The sequence below is a fragment of the Lissotriton helveticus genome, chromosome 3_1 (assembly GCF_964261635.1).
Source record: "Lissotriton helveticus chromosome 3_1, aLisHel1.1, whole genome shotgun sequence".
NCBI lineage: Eukaryota > Metazoa > Chordata > Amphibia > Caudata > Salamandridae > Lissotriton > Lissotriton helveticus.
The window spans coordinates 1,191,001,741-1,191,015,301 of NC_136061.1; positions in this window are offsets into that span (position 1 = coordinate 1,191,001,741).

The following is a 13,561-nucleotide window of genomic DNA, read 5'->3' on the forward strand; positions in this document are numbered from 1 at the left end:
CTTTGGTATTTCTTTGTTTGCCCTAAGTTGGCAGGGTATGCCCAGACGTGGGTCCCTTGCTCACTTTGCCACTGGATTCAAGCTAGCCTGGCTGATGACGGCTGATTGGCCAATAACCGGTCCCAGGATGCTTGTTTCCGGTCCAGGTAAGACATGGTTCGGCATTTCAGGCTGGACTGTTCCCATGAGGCACAGGGTCAGACTGATTTGCATATGGCCATGTCTGAACTGGGGTGGCGGAGTAAGCTAAAGAATGATGTTGGATTAAACCTAGATCAGTTGACTGGGGTTGAGTGCTTGCATTGTTTAACACTCCGTCCATCATCCCTTTGGTATTGCTTTTTTTTCTCCCTAAGTTGGCAGTGTACGCCCAGATGTTGGTCTCTTGCTCACTTTGCCACTTGATTCAAGCTAGCTTGGCTGATGACGGCTGATTAGCCAGAAGCCGGTCCCAGGATGCTTGTTTCCAGTCCAGGGAAGACATGGCTTGTTAGTTCGGGCTGGACTGTTCCCATGAGGCACAGGGTCAGACTGATTTACATATGGCCATGCCTGAACTGGGGTGGCGGAGTGAGCTAAAGAATGATGTTGGATTAAACCCAGATCAGTTGACTGGGGGTGAGTGCTTGCATTGTTCAACACTCCGTTCATCATCCCTTTTGATATTGGTTTGTTCGCCCTAAGTGGGCAGGGTATGCCCAGACATGGGTCTCTTGCCCACTTTGCCACTGGATTCAAGCTAGACTGGCTGATGACTGCTGATTAGCCAGAAACTGGTCCAAGGATGCTGGTTTCCGGTCCAGGGACGACATGGCTTGGCAGTTTGGGCTGGACTGTTCCCATGAGGCTCTGGGTCAGACTGATTTGCATGTCTGACCTGGGGTGGCGGAGTGAGCTAAAGAATGATGATGGATTAAACCCAGATCAGTTGACTGGGGATGAGTGCTTGCATTGTTCAACACTCCGTCCATCATCCCCTTTAGTATTGAGTAGTTTGATTTGAGGCACACTCAAAATCCTTATTCTGTAAACTGGCCTATTAGTACATAGGTTGGTTCACAAAATCTGATTTAAACATCAAAAACTCAATGGGCAATTTGTAGCTGCTTTCTGCAATAGAATGTTAGCACATCTGGCCCGAAGTCTCTTTTGCTAAGGTAAATTCACACTCATAGCATTTAGGTAAGTCATTATTGGGCAGGGGGAAACATTTTTCCAGCTAAATTATGAACTATCCTGGTGGTACATGAACAATTGGGTGGCATGCAGTCTTTTCTATCCTCTTTTTCATGGTTGCATGCCCTTTAAGGAATCTTAACATCAAAAATGTCTATAAATTGGGAATTATACACGTTTCCACATTCCCTGTGTAATAACTGAAAAACTTTTTCTTCAATGTGCACTCACAGCAGAAAACAATCAAAGTGGCAAAGGCATAATGGGTCTGATTTAGAGTCTGTTGAAAGGATAGTTGGGTACCCTTCCATAAGCTTAATGGATATACAGTCTACCTTACTACAAGTGCAGTAGAATATAACACACTTACAATAAAGGGGGCAGGTTACACATTACGTAGGCAATGGAGCAGTGGCATCTGGCATCTATGGGGAGTGGTGGTCGGGCAAGTGGGTGGTGGGTAAAAATAAAAAATAAAAGGCACCTGTGACACGTGCGTCTATGACCTCTTCCTCGCTGCACATCTTCCTCCTGCGGTGCGAGCCCTTAAGAAGGGCCTTAAATAATCCTGGCTCTGCTCTCATAGTGTAAGAGCAGTGCCTTGATTCCAGGGCACCCAAGGAAACCGGAGCCCTGCACTTTCTCTAATCCAGTTGTCTGAAGTCTTAGGACAGCTGGGTTAAAATTTCAAAGTGCGCATGTCTAGCTGGCCTTAGCAAGATGGCCGGCCAAAAAGACATGCGCCCTTTGTAAAGTGCAGAGGCATCCCACCTCCTGCTGCTTTCACTCAGCAGAGGCCCGCACCCACACTGACACGAGTGTCAGGATGGGGTTATATTGAAAAATAAAATAGTAATAAACCAACTTTTTTACTATTTTATTTTTCAATGCTGGGGCATGGAGTGGCATTTTAACCAGTGGGGCAATGCTCTCCCGCTCAAACGCCGGAGCCACCTCTGTAACGGAGTACCCATCTGCCAAACTTTATGTTAGGCCCAATGACTTCACGAAGTAAGGGACATTCAATTACATAATATGCAATGATTACATGACAACAGCAACTTGAGCTGCAGAGAACAGAGAGAATGTCCCCTTGGTACCTCGAGTGAAAAACATTCCTCTACTTGATGAGCAGATATGCAATGAAGAACAGGCTGAAGAAAGAGAAGCAACCCAGCAGCAAGGGAGAGAAAGGTTTTGGCAAAACATTTCTGAGCTACAAACAACAAGAAGGATCAAGAATAGTAAAAGGCTAAGGCATACATCTAAATCTGATGCCACAATAGAGTTTAATGCTATAAAATATGAAAGAGCTCAATGCAACAGCATGTATTAGAACACTTTTCTTTTTAAATGTTGTCATCTTTAATAGTAACAGAAATTATCCTGACATACTTTAGGGAGGGGTAAAAATAGTACCTATTTTCAATTACCATAATACATTCTCATTTTCCTTATTACAAAGCTTTGAAAATTAGTTTTTTATATCATGTAAAGAGGCTAGCTTTATTGTGTGTTCAAGCATTTCCACCACATGTACAGAGTTTGTAGCCAAAGGAGGAGAAAGTAAACACACTTTCCAATTTGCCACTCAAAGATTTCTTCCCCCTACCCCATCTACTAAGAATCCAAAGCCAATGCATTGGTGGAATAAATGAATCTCTGCACCACACAATATCCACCTTTCCCATGTGGCTTGCACATGGCAATGGTAGGTGTATTGGAATGATGGCAGGAGATGAGAAACTCAGTGGAGTTAGTTGGCGCCCAAAGAGTCACGGAAATCATATGCTGGTTGTTGGGATGGAAAAGTCCCACTCATGGTGACGGACTGAACCCCTGCTCGAAGTGAGCCGGCTGCAACAATGTCTGGATCCTGGGTGCTGATTTATGTTGTCATGGGCAAAGACGTGCATGCTCGCCATGGTATAGGCCTTTCTGACCAACTGCAGTCTTGTTGGACAGGAAGTGGCACACAAAGGATGTGACAAGATGATGTGGCCTAATGGCTAGAGCAGTCGAGCTCCAAGCTGGAGAATGAGGTTTGAGTCTTGGCATTGACACTCACCATCCTGTGATTCTGGGCAAATCAAGTAATCTCCCCATGCCTAACAAAATTAATATGTCTGTCTGGAACTCATGTAAAGCGAGCTGACACCTTTGGGTGAGTTTTTGCTATATAAAACTCAAACAAGAAAATGCGCTAACCTCATAGTGGTGAAAGGCTACTGCATTTCCCAAGAGTTAAGTAACCGAAATGCACAGTGGTGGCAGTATACCATGTAGTGATCAGTTTTTGGAAACAAAAGTTTCTCCTGGGTTGCATCCTGGAGACTGACAGGACTCTGGCCTACTCCTACCTCCACTTACTGCACTAGGAGCCTTGGCATCATTCTGGACAACAAGATAAACATGACGACTCAGGTCAGCTCAGTCTTCTCCTCCTGCTTCTTTGTCCTCCATATTATTCGTGAAATATTCTAATCGCTACCCAAAAGCTCAAGACAACCACTATCCAAGTCAGTCAGTCAGTCAAAAGTACTTTATTCAGTTCATAACAAAAACCAAGTCCTCATGTCCAGCTGACTGGAATATAGCAATGCTCCCTACGCAGGAATCACAGCTCACCGCCAATGACAACTACAGACCATATAGAACCATGCAGTTAGACTCATCCTGGATCTACCAAGATGAATTTACCCCCTACCTCAGGGAACTCCACTGGTTCCCTGTCCAGAAAGGATGTCACTACTGCAGACCTGGCTATTTGAACCACCAGCTGACCTTCCATCATCCCACCAGACGCCTTCGCTCCGCATCCCTTTCTCTAACCCTCACCCTCGACATCCGACGTAGCAGGTACAGAAGACCCTTCTCCTACCTAGCAGCAAAGACATGGAATGAACTACCCTTTCATCTACTGATATCTCTATCTCTTCCAAAGTTGCAAAAGTCCCTGCAGACAAGTCATTCAGCTAATCAAATGGACTCTGCCAGAGCCAGGATACCCTCACTGGTGACAAGTAGTGCTCTACAAATCTACTGATTGATTGGTTGAGCAGGTCTTTTTACCTGTGCCACTGGAGTGAGGCCTACAGGCTCACTCATGTAAAGTTCTGCTGCTGTGTGCTTAACTCATCCTTGGCCTTACGTCAAGTTCGTTTTTGGAGATGTGCAGCGCATGTGTTGTTGCATGTGTGTGCTGTGCTTATGTGTGCCTGTCAATGGTACAACACATGAAGAGTCCAGTTTCTATTATGGGAGATCCCGGGCTGACTGGAGGAGGTAGAGAAATCCCCCAGACAGATGTATGGTTTGCTGCAATCCTGTGAGCTAGTGGGGCACACACTGAAGGATGGAGAGCCACAAAGGTGCTCTTTGATTCCGGGAGAGGTCTCTGTAAAGAGAACTGGGCACATCTCAGGAAGGGGATGAGGCTGAAAAGTTAACCATTGAGAGTAGGGCTGTTGCTCTGGGGTAACCTTTGATGGCCATATCACTGTGGCTGACATCCAGGTGTGAACCTCTAGTCACCCCCATGGACTGTGTTGGAGAGCAATCAGATTTTGAGTGGTTCCTGCTGTGACTAACTGCTCTCTGGAGGAAAGACAGAACAGAAGAATGGGCACATCAAAAAGAAGCGGACCCCGATACATAAGATTCAAAGACTCTCAGCCTAAATCACATTTTATGTATGGAAATGGACTATAAGAAGGAGAGCTCAAGCCCCCTAAAACTGTCAACTGTCAAACAGCCAACCGGGTTGTATGTTGAGGAGGAGAAGCTTCTACCCGTGACCAGTACTCGGACATAAGGTCTATCAGCCAGTTGAAGGGACATCACACAGGGAAATCCAAGACCACCTTTCCCAGGAGCAAGGAGCACCAGTGCCTGACTGCTTGCCTAGAACAGTGTGCCCTGTGAGGAAGAGTAAAGCACTGTGAGAGAGCAAGGTCCAGGGGGATTGCACCGATTGGGCCGTAGCCCATGTGTAGATTTAAGGTGGTAACCACGTATGTCAGAGGAGCCGCTGTCAAGTTAGCCATGGTTGCAGCGATTGGGCAGTAGCCCATGTGCAGTGTAAAGTCTGTGTCTGGATCCCAGACGGGCCACCCTGAATATAGCATGACTGATCAGGATGAGGCCTATATGCAGAGTAAAATAGGTGACCCTGTATGACAGAGTGGAACACTGTGAAGAATGCATGATGGTTGTGCCAGTTGAGTCATAGCCCATGTGCAGATTGAAGTAAGCAATACACCCGTATGCCAGAGGTGGCCACCATGAAGAGGATATTACTGCTGTGATGATCGGATCATTGCTCGTGTGCGAAGTAAGCTGAATGACTCCATATGCCAGAGGGGCCACCTTGAAGAACAAGGAACAATGCCTGGTTCTGCCATCATTGAGAGGAGGGGACACCGTGTTTACCTGGGTGTGCCTGAGCCTGACTGAGGATCAGAACCTGAGCATTCATCCCCTCCACCCATGAGAAGGTTTAGTGAAACTTACCGTCTGATCAGAGGATGCCCAGCTGCTGCAACTGGCCCCGTAGAGCCACGAGAACTTATTCATCAGCAGCAGCCACTACAACCCTTTGTGACATCAGAGGCTGAAACTCTCCCAGGGACTCCAGTAGAGCAACACCTGCAGGATCACGTAAGACAGATCACAGGACCGGAAGACCCCGGGGGAACTTGATCTGCTGCATTGTACTTCGGGCCCTGGAACACTTTTGACTTTGGAAGAGTTGGAGTGGAACTCTTGAGACTTAGACTACTAATGGGGCCCTAACCTGAATTCGCCTATAGTGAATGGGGAATAACCACTACAATTAGTGAGAAGGAAGTGGGACTCATGTATCTGTCTATCGAACACTAGCGTTCTGACCTTTAGCGGACTGTGTGTATTGTTTGTGTATGCCACATTTTTCATTGTGTTCCTATATAAATACTCCTGTGTTCATAAAAGCAAGTATTAGACTGGACAATCATTTATTGCTGTTATTAAATGTATTTTGATTTGTGAACCTCAAGAGTCCAACTCCATCTGAGAAGCCTTGGACTACTCAACCCAGGCTACGACTGAGAGTCAAGTGCTGAATTGGTACTTGGCCCAGTAGCTCAGGATCCATTGTAAGTCGTGCCCTGGAACATCAGGAGCAACATTTCGCAATCCTCTTCGGTTGGGCTCCAATGCCCTTGCTTGTCCCATGGCACTCTGAGAGGGGTTCTGAAACTGGCAGAGGCAACTGATGGTGGCTTAGTGGACTAATGTATCCACTGTAAGGGCCTGTGTTCAACCTAATCGTTACACGTTTAAATCCCAGTTGGTCCACTTAGCCTTTCAGCCTTCTGAGATCAATAAAATGAGTACCATTGAGTTGGGCAACAATAAACATCTGTTGTTCAGCACCAGGATACCCTTGGGCTAACTAACAAAATACATGTTATGTTAACTGATGATTTACAAGGAAAGATGGTAACTGAAAGTAGAGAGCAAATAAAACTAGTTGAGGTTGTGCTTCATCTAGCTATCACTATGGAAATTGTTTGTGTAGAAAAATATCAGGTCAAGATAGCCAGATTTGTTAGTGTGTCCAAGGGGAAATAGACACAGGTGGGAGGGGTTTCTGCCCTGCAATAGTTTAAAAAGACTCTTTCCAATTTCACTGTGGATTTTTACTTCAGAAGCTCTCAGTAATTACCCCACACTATCCCTTGAATCTGTTACTTCACCAATAGCTAGTTGTAAACCTAGTTAAAGAACCTGATTCCACCTCTCTACCATGGATGGAGCAGACTTGAATTAATGGCGCTAGAGAGCAGAAAACGAGAGCAACGAGTCGCGTAGAGAATAGTCGAGAGCAGCAGAGCAGCGGAGCGCCGGTGCAGCGGAGCGGAGCGAACAATCGGGGAGCCAGAACACAGCCAGAACAGGGTGCTCGGTGCCAAACGGTGCCAAATAGGGGCATGCTGTGAGGGGGAGTGGCGAGGGGAGCCTGCAGCCTGCAGCCCTGTAACAGTGCTGTAACAGCGGACGCTGCCCCAGAGCCCTCCAATCTCCAACCTCCAAATCTCAACCTCTGCTACCCAGCTGCCCAGCGGCCCCGCCCGGCCTGGTACTCCGGCAGCAGTCCCACGACCCATGACCCACGGCCCACGGCAGCGATAAAGGTGAGAGAGCTGCATGGCGCCATGAGGGGGGGAGGGTACTGACTTGACTGACAAGCACTGAGCGGCATTGCTTTGTCCCTGCGCTAAAATAACGCCGATTACAGGCTGATTACAAGGCAGCAAGGCAGCATTGCCCCCTTTTTCATCCCCCAGAGCTGTTAGACAGGGTCGAGGCAGGATGGGGGCGAGATCGGGGGGGCAGCAACAGCAACACTGAAACAATACAACAGAGCAACAGTGCAACAGTGCAATAGAAAAACATAGACCGCAGGCCGTCGTCTTAAGAACAAGAGAGACCCTCAATTACAATAGTTATAATAGTTACTTGCCCAGCTCCTCCCTCCTGCCCCCGCTCTCTCCCTGACGGCAGCTGCCCTTACTCAAAGGGCAGACGGGCTTGGGAGGGTGAGGGTGAGCGTGAGGGTGAGGGTCAGGGTTACAGGCAGAAGGCTGAGGGAGTGATAATTACACTTTCAGCCACTACACTTTCCCTACGCATTCTCTGGAAATTGGGAGCACAGCCTTTTGACTGACTTGCTCATGCGTGAGTCCGAATGCAGAGAAGTCCTGAGGTGGCAGGTTCCACGCAGGTTGCAAGCAGGTGTGAGCACGGCCGTCCGCGCTGTGATAACAACGACACTGCAATCCAACAAATGTTCTAATAACAAGGCAACTGGGGATGCGTTCTGGGAAGGAAAGATCAACAGATCCCCTGAAAAAGAAGGTGCAGAAGAACCAAGCACCTAAGGTACAAAAAAAGATAAAAGCGCAAGTAAAAGGATTAAACCAGACCCTAATCTCACCAATTGCTCGGATGTTCGAAAGGTCAACTAAAATACCGCAGAAATTCGACTTCTTGGCCGACCCGACTGGGGTACTAATGTCAATGGAATCAGATACATCCAAAAACCAATTACAAACCCCAACTGAACCGTTAAACATCTTTAAGGAAAAAAACAGTGACACAGTAGACTCAGCCGAGGAAAAAAATTCAATAAACGAAATGGAACATAAGGATTCATTATGCGAAATCTTGGACCTAAGAAGAAATCTAATTCCACTGGAGCTAAAAGATGCTGAGATAACAAATAAGGACAAAAGAGAGATTGAGGAGTCGATACCAATCACACTTCTGCAGCAACAATCTATAGAACTGAAAATGCCAATACCATTAGAGATCAAAGTGGACATAATAAATAAGAGGAAATTGCAAGAAACAAGTAATAATGACATTGATACTAGGAAATCACATGTAGCAGAATCTACATTATTAAAAAAGCTTGCGAATAATACCACAAATATAGAGCGGATAACGCCACTACCATTACCATCAGAGGTCGAAGTGGACATAACAAAAAAGCGGAAAATGCAAGAATCAACTAACAACAACATGGATACATCGAAATCACATGCAGCAGAATCTACACCAATAAAAAATCTTGCGAAAAATACTACAAATCTTACAGGAAAAAAGCAAGTCTGCGTTATCCCAATAAATGGAGATGTGAGTCATGAAAACGCAGAATATAGCTTCTTAAGGGAGATAAATGTAGAAAGTGGAAGCCAAGGATCACTGACACCGAATGCGAATGGTATAGGTAATGAGGATCACGCAGCAAAAAGGAAAACATTGGAAGGAGAACATCATATGGATGAAGCAGTCAACAAAATCCAGCATACCAAAATAGATTTGGAACAAAAACCAAAAAACACAATAAATCAAGATCCAGGATCTATATGGGACATATTTTACCAAACTTCTACTTTAACACTAGAAGCACTGACATATCAGTCAAATAAAATGGACACCCAAATTGAAATACTGGGAGTAATGGCTAATGCAGTCACCGGAATAGACCGAAAATTGTCAGAACTAAACCGCCTAATAACTAAAGCTCAAAAACGTGCAGCAACTAACAACTTTGAATGCACTTGTGAACCAATCATAAATAAACTTTCAACTATCCCTGAAGTAGTTAACACCATACTAGAGGATGTGAAAGACTTAGTTCACAAAAAATACAACAACAAAAATGAGGAAACAGGTCAAGCCCCGCAGCCCATTTATGACCACATTAATACTCCTGTAAGAAAGCAATGGGAGCAAGCGGAAGTCAATAAATCATAGCAAACGGAAAATATAATAGATCAGAATGGGGAAACTGAATTATTACCCATCATCATACAAAAAGCTTACGGAAAAATAATTACAGAAAAGGATAAGGAAAACGGTCAAGGATACAAACTTTCAAAGAGACAAAGAAAAAAAATTTGTAAAGCAAGAAATAAGGTAAAAAATGAAAACACAGAAACAATATATCCCCCCTCGGTGAAATTTCTAGAAACGAACCAGGAAGACTCAATACAAGAAGAAATAGATCTAGAAAAAAGCGAGGGTGAGGTGATACAGTCTGAAACGGTGGAAAAGAACAAAAAAGGAAAAAAATATTATGACATCTTCAATAAATCGTCTAAAGATCAGATGGATAACAAGCCACATGTACTCAATGAAATTAAAGCAGAAGATATCATGGTCCAAAAACAACTGACGCAAAGGCAAACCAAGGAAATAAAAAAACAATATCAAACAGAGCAAAACAAAACCCAGGATTGTAAAGTAACTCGCTGTCAAAAAGGAAAAGGATGTATTTCCTGTTGCCATCTACATGATATACAAAGTAACTTGAATGAAACAAAGATGGTAATTTCCGTAGTAGAGTCTAATACAGTGTTAAATGGTGAAAAAAATCACTTAGATTTAAGGGTACAGAGAACAATTCATCAAGGAAAAAACAACTCAATGAATGAACCCACACATCCCTTGCAACAAAAAAAGTGAGACTGCGACTAACTCAGAACCAGCTAATAAAAAGATGGGTATTGGCGACTACAAATGTAATAACGAAGAACTTACTATTACAAAGACTGGCCAAGACAAACTAATCATCTGTAAAACCCATCAAAAAGTAACTGAAAACAAAATGGACTCATTACTCTCAAAGATGTTGTCACAAATAATATTGGCACCATTATACGACTCAAGAGGCAAAAGTGACATTCTGAATAGAGGTAATATCTTGAAACTAATGAAATCAATTCCTTCATTAGAAAAAAGTAACTGCAAAAGACATTGAATCTGTTGGCTTTGTACAAAACCCGGATGGTACTCAACCACTCACACTCTTAACGCTAAATGCAGCCTGTTTAGTGGATCAAATTATGCTGGAGCAAGAAGTTTTTCAAAGTTGGGGGATGAAAATTAGTCAACCTTTGCCCAAACCTTACCCTACCCCGTTTAAAAAGGAAGAACTACTAAGAAAAACTCCTAAAGAATCAAAGAACAACCCGATATACTCAATACTAAAAAAAAAACAGGGTAGTACACATCAGGCTAAAGAAGACAGCATGAAAGAAATAAAAGTTGTAGAATCTAAGCGAATAAATGAAAATTGGATACGGAATGCACTACATGACCACTGACAGAAAAATAATCAAAACAAATTCAAGGAATGGAGGTATCCTCGACACCCGGTTTACATATGTTCTTGGAACATAAACGGATTGGGTAAAAAAATTATTAACGCTGGAGTGGATTCCTTGTCAAATATTTACCAAATTATATGCTTACAAGAGACATGGGAAATGGAAGCTTTCTTTTTACAAGGTTATAAAGGGTACTACGTACCAGCCGTCAGATATTGCAAATTTGGACGTCCATGTGGGGGACTGGCAATGCTCATTGGGACCGACTTGCAAATTGACCATGAACAGCTGGACACCAATAACGCAAATATACAAGCAGTTAAAATAACATTTGCATCCGGTGAACAAAAAACCAGGAATACGTTAGTAATATTTAACATATATATTCCACCAAACCAGTCATCTCGCAAGATCATAAGTGTCGAACTAGTAACATTTCTGCTGGAACAAATAATACTTGACCCGACCGTTAATATTCTAGCTACAGGGGATTTTAATATAAACATGCTGATTCAAATGACACGGGACGATTTTATTCACTCTCAAATCTACGAATGGTCCATCCCGGAACAAGCTGTCGAACATAGTATAACTGCCAAACAAAATCCAATTGGAAAAAATCTACTGATGGACATGGAAGCAATGGGTCTGCGAGTATTAAACGGCAGTTTCCCAACCGATCAACCCGCTGGCTGGTCATTCCATAATCATGAATTAAAATCAAGAATAGACTTCACATTATTATCAATAGACATGTTTGATAAAATTGGTTCCTATAGACTTAAAAAGGTAATTGAGAGTGACCACAGCCAGCAAATATTGAAAATGTATTTGGAACTTCCAAAATACCAAAATTATTTAACTACACGAGGTCAGATCAGTACGACTAACCACAGGAAACTCATTTGGAAACCGGATAAAAGATATGTTGTGGAAAAAGGCCCAAAAACTGGTTCAAGAACGTTTTAATGAACAGCCTATCCAGTCTACACTAACACATTGGGAACAGTTCACCCAGCAGGTAGTTGAATTGGATGAAGGTATTCCAACTAACAGGAAATTCCAACTTAGGATGAAAATAAAAAGAGATATTAGTATTAATCTTCCATACACAATTAAAAAAGCAAGCCGTATTCGTAATAAGCTGAGAAAACAGTTAACTAGGATGTCGGATAACGGGGAAATTAGAAATCAATTTAGAAGTGCGAATAATAATTTGAGGAAATTGTTGTGGTCGGAAAAAAAAACCAAGCAAGACTTGTGGACAAAAATCTTCCACGCAAGTAACCAACCAAATTCCAGAGAATTTTGGAAAATAATTAATGACATAAACAGACCTAATAAACACGTGATAGCCTCGCCAATAATGGAAGAGGACTGGATAAGATTCTTCAAAAAGACCTTATATGTTGAAGCAGAATTCCGCTCTCAGGATGACATTCAGACAGAGAGCACTGAAAGAGAACAAGAAATTGACCTGGTCAAAGACTTCTCAAACAGCGAGGTAGCCAATTTAATAAAGAAACAAAAGGATGGAGCGCCAGGACCCAACGGAATTCCGTTTGCACTTTATAAAGAGGACCGCGGCCTTTGGGCTACTTATTTGACAAAGGTCTTTAATGAAGTTATCCAAACAGGGCAAATACCAGAATCATGGAGAGGATCATTAATATCTCCTGTCTACAAAAAAGGAAATTGGCAACTACCTGAGAACTACCGTTTGATCACTCTCCAAGACACGGACGCAAAGCTATTTGCGGGTCTTTTATTATCAATTCTGTCAGATTGGGTCAAAGAAAGGCTAATATTACCCCCAAATCAAACAGGGTTCATTAAAGGCCTAGGAACCACAACTAACATTTTAATCTTGTCAGTTTTAACGGATAAAGCACTTTTAGCTAAAAAGTCACTTTATTTTAGTTTTGTCGATTTCAGATCGGCCTTCGATCTTGTGAATAGGTCCCTTTTATGGAAAAAACTTGAAGATTACGGAATCCCTGGCTCACTATTGAACCTTATCAAACTACTGTATTCTGAAAACTGGGTCAAGGTGCGGATCGGAGATGGCCGATCATTATCCAATAAAATACCGGTGACACGCGGCCTTAAGCAGGGTTGCTTGCTTGCACCATTACTTTTTAACTTATTTGTAGCCGATCTCACCAAAGCACTAAACGAAGTTTACTCACACCTGCTTAGGCTAGCCGGAAAACAAATGTTGAATTTGCTATACGCAGATGACGTGGTGTTGCTGAGTCACACAAAAGTGGGACTACAAAGACTAATGGATCGTACACTTAGGTATGCAAATGATAACCAAATGATAATAAATGAGGCAAAAACAAAAATAATGTTTGTTACAAGGAACAGAAGACAAAAAAATAAATGGATGCTGGGACAAACTCACTTAGAGCAAGTTGATAGCTACCGGTATCTTGGTGTCCTATTTAATGAGACTGGAAGTTTTCTCCCCCAAAGGAAAGACATCACCAGGAAAGCAAATAGCTTGGTTGCAGCATTTGGAACCATACAAAAGAATCTAACCGCACTGACACACGTTCCTTTAATAAAAATCATATCTGCTAAACTATTACCAGCTTTAACATACGGTGCCGAAGTCCTAAACGGTAAGGATGCGGAGTTAATTAACAATGCAGTGGCAAAAGTTTACAAAAAGTGTAATAAACTGAAGCCTAAAGATGCTTTATCTTAAAAATGCTCCTGAA